The 11347-nt window shown below is 46.0% G+C and overlaps 1 protein-coding gene across 1 annotated transcript in view; it reads left to right on the top strand.

The window, feature by feature from the left end:
- The first annotated feature begins 7979 nt into the window (after positions 1-7979).
- Positions 7980-11347, top strand: part of TULP4 (tubby like protein 4) — a 195555-nt gene continuing 192187 nt past the window's right edge. The window contains exon 1 of the mRNA XM_025202660.1: positions 7980-8001. The gene's annotated coding sequence lies outside the window, so the exon portion shown is untranslated. The remainder of the gene's footprint in view (positions 8002-11347) is intronic.

Below are 11347 nucleotides of genomic sequence, written 5' to 3'. Positions count from 1 at the left end.
CGGGGCGGGGGGGGGTCGGCCGGAGCTCCCCTTCTGGGGCTTGGGGCTGCTGTCCGGGTGCGCTGCTCTGCCGAGCTTGCCTGGGAAAGGGGGGTATGGATCAGGGAGCGGGCAGCGGGGATGGTGGAGCCTGACACGCACACGCGCGGAGACACAGGCACACAGACACGGACAGACGCGGAGCCAAACATGTAGGTAGACACGCTCACATGCATGCACACGGAGCCTCTCGCATGCAACGGGGACACCCCTGTACGCAGGCATGAGACAGTCCCGTGTGCGCAGGGAATAGCGCAGCCTTGCGTGTGCACGCTTGCAGGGTGCACAGAGACACGCACACGTGCATGGACTCTCACACGCACACAGAATCGTGCCTGGACAAAGACACTCTTCTGCACGCGCAGTCACGCAAATGCATACGTCCGTGCACATGCAGGGTCGTGCACGGAGACACTCCTGCGCGCACAGGGATGCTCTCTCGCGCGTGCACACGGACACAAAAATAGACACACGCAGACGCACAAACAGGCGCACAGACACAGAGGCACACACGGACACATACACACGCAGCTTCGAGTCCGTGCTTTCTTTTGTTCTGGTGGGCCACCTGATTGTAGCTCTGTGCGTGTGAAATAAAACAGAGATTCAGGAGCCTTTGGAAAGAAGCCTTGTTTCCTGCCGTTGGATAAAGGAGATCTTTTATTTTTTTAAATAATAATAATACCTAATCCTCAGCATTATTTTAGCTAGTTGTTTTGTGCTCCTGATTTGTAACAGCTTGAGAAAGAACAACATTCCCCCTGCTAGCCGCCACTCAAAACACTAAGGGAGGGTAGCTGGAGAAGGAAGAAGATTTGCCAGAGAAACTGAACTGATTTAATTTACCTTATGGTGTTAGATGGATGGAAATGTGAGCAACGCTGTTTAGCCGTCTGGTAGATGTCATTACCTTCCTAAACCTTTCATCTCTCTCAATTTTAAATGGTGTTAATCCTGAAATTTGAATCTATTAGGGAGGATATTTCTGGTGCTGGCTTGCATCTAGAATATATGGAGAAGGACGGGATAGAGTAAGCAGCCGGGTGCTTTTGTGCTGGCTTGTGTGTGGGAAGCTGGAGTAATGTGATCCTGTCTCAGCTCTAGCCTTCCACGCAGTATCTGTAACATTGGGTTTTGTCCATGACCTTCTTTCACTCTGGGGTTAGGAAATTTATTCAGTGATAGGGAAGATTTTTGCCTGTCAAATGTAACTCGTTCCCCTTCTTCCCCCTTCTTCCACTGCCTTGTATGCTTATACTACGTGTTTCAGTAAATACCTGTGTTCAAGGTAAACACTTGAGTGGGGTGTCCTGCAAAGTGCAGGAATAATTTTTTTACCTTGAAAAGAGAGAACTGATTTTTTTTTTTAAATTTGTCCTTTAGAAATGTATTGCGGTGATACAGTTTGGTAGGCAAGTCCATTTTGCCAGGGTGAAAAGTGCCTGCCCAAGGAATACCCATCTATGAGCCACGTGCAGTATTTTTAAATGAGGTTTTGGTAAGGGGTGTGCATGCACCTGGGAATTGCATATTGAAGCTGTAAACTAGTGAGATCAGTTCTAAATAGCAGCCTTCACAGACTCATTGTGAAGCGTAGGACTTTGAACTTAAAGTATCTGTTTCATGATATGTGGTATATGACATTAACATAACAAGTGTTCTTTACTGTATGATTTTATATTTACAGCTTTGGAGATGATTATATGAATAAAGCAAGAACCCTGAACATCTAGTGTTGAGCTTTTAAACTTGATTAGATAGACTTAATTTTGTATTTTAAAAGACAGATTTACTAATGGAAAAGAGGTCTCATTAAAATAAGAATTCTGGTAGAATTGTTACAGTTATATCAATAGAGCAACAGATTTTGTGAAATAGTAAAATATGGTATTTTTTAGAGGTACCAGCTAATACCTTGATCCTGCAACCTTTATTCAATAAATAGGGGACTCCTGGCCTGAAATAAACTGGATTTACACAAAGGGGATCTACTTATTAGTAGATAAAAAATACCAGCAAACACAGTGGATAAGTTCAGATCTGTACTTTCTTTTGTTCCGGTGAGCCACCTGATTGTAGCTCTGTGTGTGTGAAATAAATAAGAGAATGAAGAATATTATCCACTTCTTCTTCAGGATGGGACCTTGACTGAAGACGCATCATTATCCATTTCTTTATCTAAGGGCCTTGTTACCCACTACTTTTTAGGTGGCTCCTGGAGTTATTAACCCCTGGATTGTCCACACATTAACATCTGAACCTAGTTTTAAGCACACTTTAGGCGGCTTAAAGTTATGCCACACCAGGGCAGGTTTATCACTGATCCTTGTTATCTACTCATGTTCCATTAATGTATGGGCACTCCCCACAGATGAGCTGCCCAAGTTGCAGTCCTCCAGCATCCCAGGGAGGATGTGGGAGAGGACACTGCATCATGTCTGTGTGGATAAACTCTACTGCCTAGGGGACGGTTCTGGCACCAAGCCAACTCCCTCTCCTGCCTTCGGGGGTGTGACTTTCCCACTCCTGGGGTGCAGTCCCATGCAAACAGTCTGCAGAGCACATGGCAGCTAGGCAGGTCACAGGGCATGGATGGGTCCAGGAATGGGGTCTAGGATGGGGTGGAGGGAGAACAAGGTAAGAGGTCAGATCAGATTTCCATGAGCTGGGGCTTCCTCCCTGGGGCAGTACTTGGTGACCCCCCTTCACACACTTGTTTTGAACCTCTGACCAGCACTCCCATCCCTTTTGTTTTATTATTTGTCCCAATAAATCCGTTGTCCCCTTTTTCTGTAGTCTCCCCACATGAGGGAGGCCAACGAGACACTCAGTGGGCTGGGCTCACATGATAAAAGGGTGACAAATAGGCTTCCCTGGGGCAGGTCCAGGGGCAGTAGCTCCCTTAAAATTGTTTTCAGTCACTGCTTCTGCCCCCAGCCACCCCAAAAAGTACAACCAGCACCCCCACACCCAAATCCTAAATTCCCATCTGCCTATGTAGGTAAAGCCATGGTTGGATCTAATGCATGATCCGCACAATTGTGCCTCCTGCCATGCCATGTGTTGAGGGCCACCCAGCTGTGGGGGCACTGTGATTCCATAGCCTCAGGAGTGTGTGAACCCCCGGCGCTGTGGCAATTGCAGCTGCTGTGATCCTGCAGCCCTGGGAGTTTCAAGCACCCCAAGAGACGCCACGCTGCTGGCTGCCAGGACTCGGCTGAGTCCAGATGTCCAGTGTCTGTCCTGCCGGGACTCAGAGTCGGTAGCTGCTGGATTTGAGTGTCCCTCTCAGCTGTGGGACTCCTAGCCTCAGCTGGGCATGGTGCACATCTGTGGCTGGGAGCTCCATCAGCTGTTGGGGCTCCTAGCTGCAAGGGAGACCCCACTACATGTGCACATTAAAGCTCGGTAGTAAACAACTATAAAGTTAGTACGCATTTTCAAGATCTAACTTTATAGTTGGGTGGAGCTTTTTATGGCATGGTAACTACTTTGTATGAATAGCTGGTTTCCAGGTAATTGTGCAGTTAACCAGTAACGTTTAGAGGAAGCATAAGATAAAGCACGGGCTTGGATGAGGTGGTTAGTAAAACAGAGATGCAGGTGCAAAATTCTGTTACCTGCCTGGGACCCTCCTACTTTCACCCTCCTCCTAGTCACAACTATAGAGTAGAACCTTTCATTTTTTTTTTTTAATGTCTGATGTTCCTTTGATGTCCATTTTAAAATCTGTCTGGTGGCTGGATGTCATTTGATGGTAGAGGTTTTATAGGCATACCCTTGAGTTGTTGCTTTGTTTCCAGCTTTCTGCTGCAGTTGTGGTATTTCTTGCAGGTGATTATAGCTAAGTACAGTATTAGCACATTTTGACGATTGTTTCATGTAGGACTTCCTTGATGATAAGATCACTACCAAGTTGACAGAGGTGGCCATGGACAGATCTTTATGAATTTTAAAAAAGAGAGAATCTAAATCATTAATGCTTGTGAATTAAAATACAGGTCACAAATTAGGCAGAAGAATTGAATGATGTCTCATGCAAAGATTATTATTCTACTTACATTACACCCATAGGTGAGTGTGGCACTTTCTAGACATGTAAGATAACAGATGCTTGTACCCAGACGGATTTTATGCTTTCCAGGACAGAGACCTGCACTCCTAGCCTGGTGCTTGGATTCATGCAAGCAACTTCCCAAGGTTTCTATGTAAAAGCAGGGGGCTGCCTGCATACATCATATTTCAGGGCATAGGTCGTAGCCCTAGTCATATCTGCAAAGGCACAGGTCTGCACATTGCACATCCAACTTCAGTTATGGGATCAAAGAGGAAACAAAACTTGCTGAAAAAGAGATACTGTACAGAACAAGATTTTCTGAGCATGTAACTGTAATTGGCTCATACTTCAGATTTCTTAATACTCAATTCCTTTACATTTTGGGGTTCTTGTTTATAATCCCTGCCTTTTGTGTCACAGCTGTGTGACCTGTGTCTAGCTATCATATTTTTGTAGCTTGTTTTTTCTCCTGCATGTCATTTTAACCATTGCCTGCATCGTTATTTTATAACACTTCAAGAGGGATGTGGATAACCTGGAGAGGGTCCAGAGAAGGGCCACTCATATGTTTAAGGGCTTGTAGGCCAAGCCCTACGAGGAGAGACTAGGGCACCTGGACTTCTATAGCTTCCGCAAGAGAGGGTTGATAGGCGACCTTGTGGCTGCCTGTAAATTCATCATGGGGGCACAGAAGGGAATTGGTGAGGCTCTACTCACCAAGGTGCCCCTGGGGGTCACAAGAAATAATGGCCATAAGCTAGCAGAGAGCAGATTTAGACTGGACATTAGGAAGAACTTCACAGTTAGAATGGCCAAAATCTGGAATGGGCTCCCAAGAGAGGTAGTGCTCTCCCCTACCCTGGGGGTCTTCAAGAGGAGGTTAGATGGGCATCTGGCTGGATTCATCTGAACCCAGCCCTCTTTCCTGCCTATGCAGGGGGTCGGACTTGATGATCTATCGAGGTCTCTTCTGGCCCTAACATCTATGAATCTGTGAAACTCCTGTTTTTCCTTTTGTTACCTTTTTCAAAAATATTGGCCACCACATTTTTTTTAAATCTTTGAAAGACCTTTATATTCCTGTGCAGTGCATCAAACACTCAATAGTTTTGTAATGCATCACAGTTGGTTTTGAGTCTTCCAGCAGAAAACAGGGCTGTTGGCATAATCTGAGGCTCCTATTTATTAGAGCTGTACGAAGCTTTGGTCACTGATTTGATTCGGTAGAGATTCAGCCTGATTTGGTGGCCTAATTTCCAAATCCAAATTGAATGAGGAGACACTTTAATCTCTCCAAATCAAATCGGAACCTTCTGAAGAATTGATTTGGAGAGATTCGATGATTCATACAGAGACACAGCTTTAAATGGTTTTTCTACATACCTTGAGGTACCAGGTGGCTTGTGAATGCTGAGATGCTGGGGCAGATGGAGTGTCCCACAAGAGCACTGGGGGAGGGCCCCCGTGCACTCAGTGGCGGATCCTTCCCCTGCCCGCTCGCCCCCCCCCGGCCCGGCTCAGTGACTGGTGCCTCCTGGGTCTGGGGGTTCACCTGGGGCCCCCCTGTGGCTGATTGCTGAGCTGGGGAGGGGTGAGGCCGGGGGGTCTCCCATGCGCTCGGCAGCAGACCTGGAAGTGGACTGGAAATAGTTCCAGTCCACTTCCGGGTCCACTGCCCAGCATGTGGGGGACCCCCCCCGTGCTCCTGTGGGATGCTCCATTCGCCCCCGCTATTGCAGCGTTCATGAGCGGCGCCTGGTACCTCGAGGTATGTAGAAAAAACATTTAAAGCTGTGTCTATGGCCGAATCAGCATTGAATCTTCAGATTCAGCTGAATCGAATCAGAACAGTGATCTGAATCAATGAATCAAATCACTGTCCCTCGATTTGGGCTGAATCCAAATCGAATATGGCCCGTTTCTTGCACCCCTACTATTTATGCTTTAACTGGGATCTACATAGCAGCAGAACTAACAGGTCCAGCTGAAAGATGCTGACTTTTCCAACCCTAGTTAGTATCCCAGATTTAAACTTACCTCTCTCCTCCAACACATTTTTCCTTAGTGTGGAACATCCATTGCAAAAATATGCATGTTGGAATCAGTGTTTCCATCAGCTCATGGAGGATTTAACTCCTGTCTGTGCTAACATCAACTGGATGATCTTGTGTAGTTACTTCCAGCCCTATTTTCCTATGATCCATCTTGTTAGTTCTTTCCTCATTTTGCAGCATTGGAAGAACAGGCTCCTGGGTGTTCTTTAAGACAGTCTTCTCATAAATGACATTCAGTTCAATAAACCTTTATATCCCCTAAGTTGATTTCAAAACACTCTTGAAATGTCTCTGTTTTGTTAGTTTGAATTAAGAATTCCCAAGTAAAATTTGGAGGAACCCTCATCTCTTTGCATAACTACTTAAGTATTGCAGAATACTTTATTAATAGTACTTCACTCCATTTAAGCTAAGGAAAAAATATGTATAAGAAAGAAGCCATAAATGTAATCCTGTAGAGGATTATTTGGGACCCTTCTTATCCACAGTGGGAGTGCCTAGGGGAACAGTGTTTTGGAGGCAAGTAACAAAGAATTTTCATGAAAACAGAGTTGAATTACTCACTGAGCCCCGTGTGATTCCACTAGGTTATAGTCTAGAGCGGGGGTGATCAAGATCTAGTCCTGTCATTCATCCTATGGGACTAGAAATTTGGCAGGATAGTGAGTGATGGCAGTGTTAATTGCTGTGGCTCCAGGCATAACAATTACTGCTGCCATCACTTGTCCTGCTGCCAAATTTCTTGACCTGTGGGGAGATCCTTGGACCAGATCCAGAGCAGCAGGGCTGGAAATTGGGGAGGGAGGGGGGTGGCAGTTGCTGTGGCTCTAGGAGCCAGAGCAATTAACATTGTTGCTGCCAAATTCCAGTTCTGCGGGCCACATGACACAATCCTGCACTTCATATCTGGCCTGCAGACTGACCTCATGCCTTTCATCTGGCCCTTGGGGCCCTGAACTTCTTGGGGTAGGGACTGTCATTTTACTCTGCCTGCACAGTACCTAGCATAATGGTGCCTTGGTCCAAGACTGGGGCTCCTAGGCTGTATTGTTGCAGGACAGAAAGCAGCTTCTTTTCCAGAAAGGATTAGTTCCCCCAATGCTAGGAGCATAGAGTAATTTATTGGGTAACTTTAATGAAAATGAATCAAGAGTGTTATATCAGAATCAAATAGAATTTAGAACGTAAAGTTAACAAATGTGCACACATTGTTGTTTCCTATCTGTGGGTTGTTTGTCTGTTAATTGTAAGCTGCTCTGAGCCTTTTTGGATAGGGTGGAATAGAATTCTAAATAAAACAATAAAGAGGTTGACTAAACACAGACGGATCTTTTAAAGGTATTTCAGTTTATGAATAAGATTTAATATCTGTATGGACAGGTCTTGAGGAGTAATTGTAAAGCCAAGATATTTAAAAAGTGTTTAGTAAAACTAAGGGGAAGAACAATAAAAATGCATTTTGCAAAGATAAAAGGGCCAACCAGTTGCGTGTGTTTGTGTGTAGGCTTTTCTAAAATCTGAGGTATTACATAATTGTATTGAGAACTGTTACTATGTAAATGATACACACATAGTAACCAAAGTTCATTTGCAAGCATCATGCATAGTGCGGCAGTGCACTGGTTGTGCCTGCCACTTTTTAAGACCATTAGGCAGGCTGTGGAGTAGCCGGCAGGTGGGTTCAGGCCCAATTAGGTAGTCACCTGACTGCAGAGGGCCGCCTCATTGGAGGAGGGCTGGGCAGACAGAGTATAAGCCCAGGTCTGGAAAACTGGGCCTGCAGTTGCATCTGGGGAGCTGAAGAAGTAACATCACCTGGCCTGAGGACTGCAGCTCTGGTAATGCCTGGAGGTGAGGGTAGGAACTACGGGGATGGAGGAGGTTCCTGCTAATCCCGGGTTATACCTGAAACTGCTCTGCTGGGTCTTGATGGTGTGCTTGGACTGTCTGCGACGGGGCAGCCCCCAGGAAATGCCACACCTGTGCCTCCCCTGTGAAAGGTGAGGGTGGGGTGCCGAGAAGCCTTAGCCCCCTCTGCCTTGTGGGTCACCCTTTAGAGGGGAAAGGCATGGGGCCACAGTCCACTGGCAGGGACCTGAGGCCTACAGAGAGTAAAGGGGTCAGAGCGTGACCCAGTGAGGGGCCAAGGGGTCAAGGCCCATTGAGTGGGACTTGAGGCCAGAGTGGGCCAGAAGCCAAGTGCAGCCCAATGAAGGGCCGAAGGAGTAAGGAGAATGGGATGCCATCTGCAAGGCATGGGACATGGTATAGGGATGGTTCAGAGCTGTATGATCAGCCCAGTACACCAGGGCTGCAAATGGGGCAGGCCCCTGGATTTGATGTAACCTTTTCACATCAAAGGCATGGTAGGAGAGTGCAGGGCAGACTGCCCTAAAGGAGGGTGGGGAGGGGAAAGCATTGATCTCTTTGGGTGCCTGGGACCCCCCCCTTATTACACATAATATCTTTGAATTGAAAGCATACAGAAATTGAACCATGTAATTGTTGATCCAAATGTAGATGCCTGACTCTCATATTGTCTCAGGAAGGAAATATGGACACATATGAGTAGGGACCTACCTAAGTTGCCGTGAGACAATTTTTTTTTTTGCAGCCTGCTTATGATGCACAGTGCCAATTTTGCAGGCAGTTCACGGTGGCCTCACTCCTCCTCACCACTGATTAGTGGAGGGGCCCAGCAACCCCTCCTCTTGCTGCTGATTGGCAGAGAGTACCTTCATTTAGTCTATGTCACTACCACTTTCTTTGCTCCGCCCATTGCCGCTAATTGATGGAGGATGCCTGCACTCCGTCTGTGTCAGTACCACTTTTTTTTTGTTCATTTTGCGGGAAGTCACGGCCAGTGCTGGCGGTGATTGTGGCTATCGTGACAATGCTGTTTTCCGTAGTTTCCACGAAATCCATGAAACCACGATTTAGATAGGTCCATACATATGAGAAGCATATGTGCACATGGCTTAAGAATGGAATATTGTCAAATTACAAGTGATTAGTCATTGCCTTGCACTTTGTATAGTATAAAAGTGTGCCATTTTGAGTTGGTAATATTTTTTATCCAACTTGTATTGATGTGAATGGCTGTGCAAGGTTCAAAGCAGTGGAGAATCTGGCTTCATGTAGTCTTGTCTTTCACTTATGCTAAGAAATTTATATACAAATAACTTCTTAAATTATTAAAAGTGAAAGGATTTCGTGAAGTCCAATTTTCTTGTCACAATCTATTGTCTTTTCAATCTTGCATTTTTCTCAATATGGATAATGAAAACTGTTTACAGTCCATTTCACTTCTAGGTTCCTCTTGTTGGAATGCTTAGTTATACATTCTTTTTAAAGGCCAGAGTTTTCATTTAAATTTAAAAAAAAAAAGAGATCTGTGGAAACTGCTGTTTCTCTTATGTTTGATAAAAAATCACTTTGACAGAATTTTAACTAGAGACGAAATTTGAGTGTCCTTTTACATCTGAAGCAAAATCTTCCCATGGATACCAAAGTGTAGGCCATTTAGTGGGGTAACAGGGTGTAGCCCTGCACTTTCATTTTATTTTAGATGCAGACATCCAGCAAATTCTAGAATGCCACACCCAGTGAAACTTTGGGGAATAAAAGAATACATAAATGCAGTTGCACTTGGCTCTCCTTGGTATCTAAGCCACACCCATTGCATGAGCAGAAGTAGTGGGTGAGATTTAAACTATTTTTGTGCCCTTTCAAATATTGAGCTGCACTAGAGGCTGGAGAGTGCCATGATGCAACCTAGGAATTGCTGTACTTCCCAGAATACCTGCATAGAAAGAGACCCATCCTTGGTGTGTCCTTTCTGTCTCGTGCTCTGGAGCTTGCAAGAGAGTCTTACAAATACAGGCAACCCCTGCTTAGTGCTCTTAATTGGTTCCAGAAAAACCGAGTGTTAAGCAGAACCACGCTAAGCAAAATCCATTTCCCCATAGGAATGAATGTAAATAGAAAGAATTGGTTAACGCTGCTTCTCACCGTTGCCTCTCACCGCCGTTGCCTCTCCAGCCCCACGTGCCAGCCCAGACCAATGCTCCTGCTGCCCTGCCCTGTTCCTCTGCCGGCTCAGGCATCGGCACAGGCCCTGTGCTCTTGCTCATCCCCACGCTTACTTGCTGCTTCTCACCATCGCTGTCTCTCCCTGCCCACCCACCAGCTGCTTCAGCCCTACGTGCCACCCTGGGGACTGGCACTCCTGCTGCCTCGCTCTGCGTGCGGGCCCCTGCCAACATGGTCCTGGACACTGATGGTCCTGCCGCCCCAGGTGGGGGCCCTGCACTTGCCGCTGCCACTGTTTCTTCTCTCCCCCACGCCCTGCCTGCTCACTGCCACTCACCCATTCGCTGCTGCCACCACTGCTGCTTCTCCCTGCCTGTGCTGCCTTCTCCTCACTGATTCCATTGAGCGCTATAGCAAAACTGGCTGAGCGCTCAGTGAAAATAGGTATCAATTTTAAATGAAGGAAATAGCGGGGGTTGCCTGTATGGGGCTTTTAGAGGCTTTTTATATTTCTCCTGTTTGGCAGAAAGGGGCTGGATTGTGGGTTAAGGATTTTGCCTACTAACTGAACAAAATGAACTAAATTGAATGAGTAGAACAGGTTGAATACAAAGGGAAATCATATTATGGAATGCATTTATTTGAACACAGTATTTGAGGAGCCACATGATGGGGAAACTTGCTAAATTAGACGAATAGCATTAAACTAACTCTACGGGCACGTGCTGGGAATTCTGTGCAGTAGCTCTTTTAAGAGGAAGGGAGAAATATCAGAGTTGGGGAGGGAAATCTCCAAGATTACATCCAGAGTTGTTATGGTTATGGATCATGATTGGTCACGCTGATCAAGAATCATTGCATATCTTACAAATGAAATTTTGGTTCAGCAACAGGCTGCTAGTAAAAGCAAATCATTATTTTAGAACAGGGTGACTTGGTTCTCTTCCTCCGGGCTGCAGGCCTTCCAGAGGTCTGTCTTTGTATGTCTATCAAATTCTGCCAGTGCACTGAGACATTTCTCTCTCTGTCTCTTTCTTCCTCCCTCCCCTCCTCCACACCATTATCTCTGTAGAACATATATTTAACCCAGGAAACTATACCACCAAAACATGTCATTAATCAAGAGAGCATAAGGGTCTTATTTTGGGAGATCAGCTCCCAGGAA

This window comes from Alligator sinensis, unplaced genomic scaffold, assembly GCF_000455745.1.
Source record: "Alligator sinensis unplaced genomic scaffold, ASM45574v1 scaffold331_1, whole genome shotgun sequence".
Taxonomy (NCBI): domain Eukaryota; kingdom Metazoa; phylum Chordata; order Crocodylia; family Alligatoridae; genus Alligator; species Alligator sinensis.
This window is presented reverse-complemented; position numbering and strand designations above follow the sequence as displayed.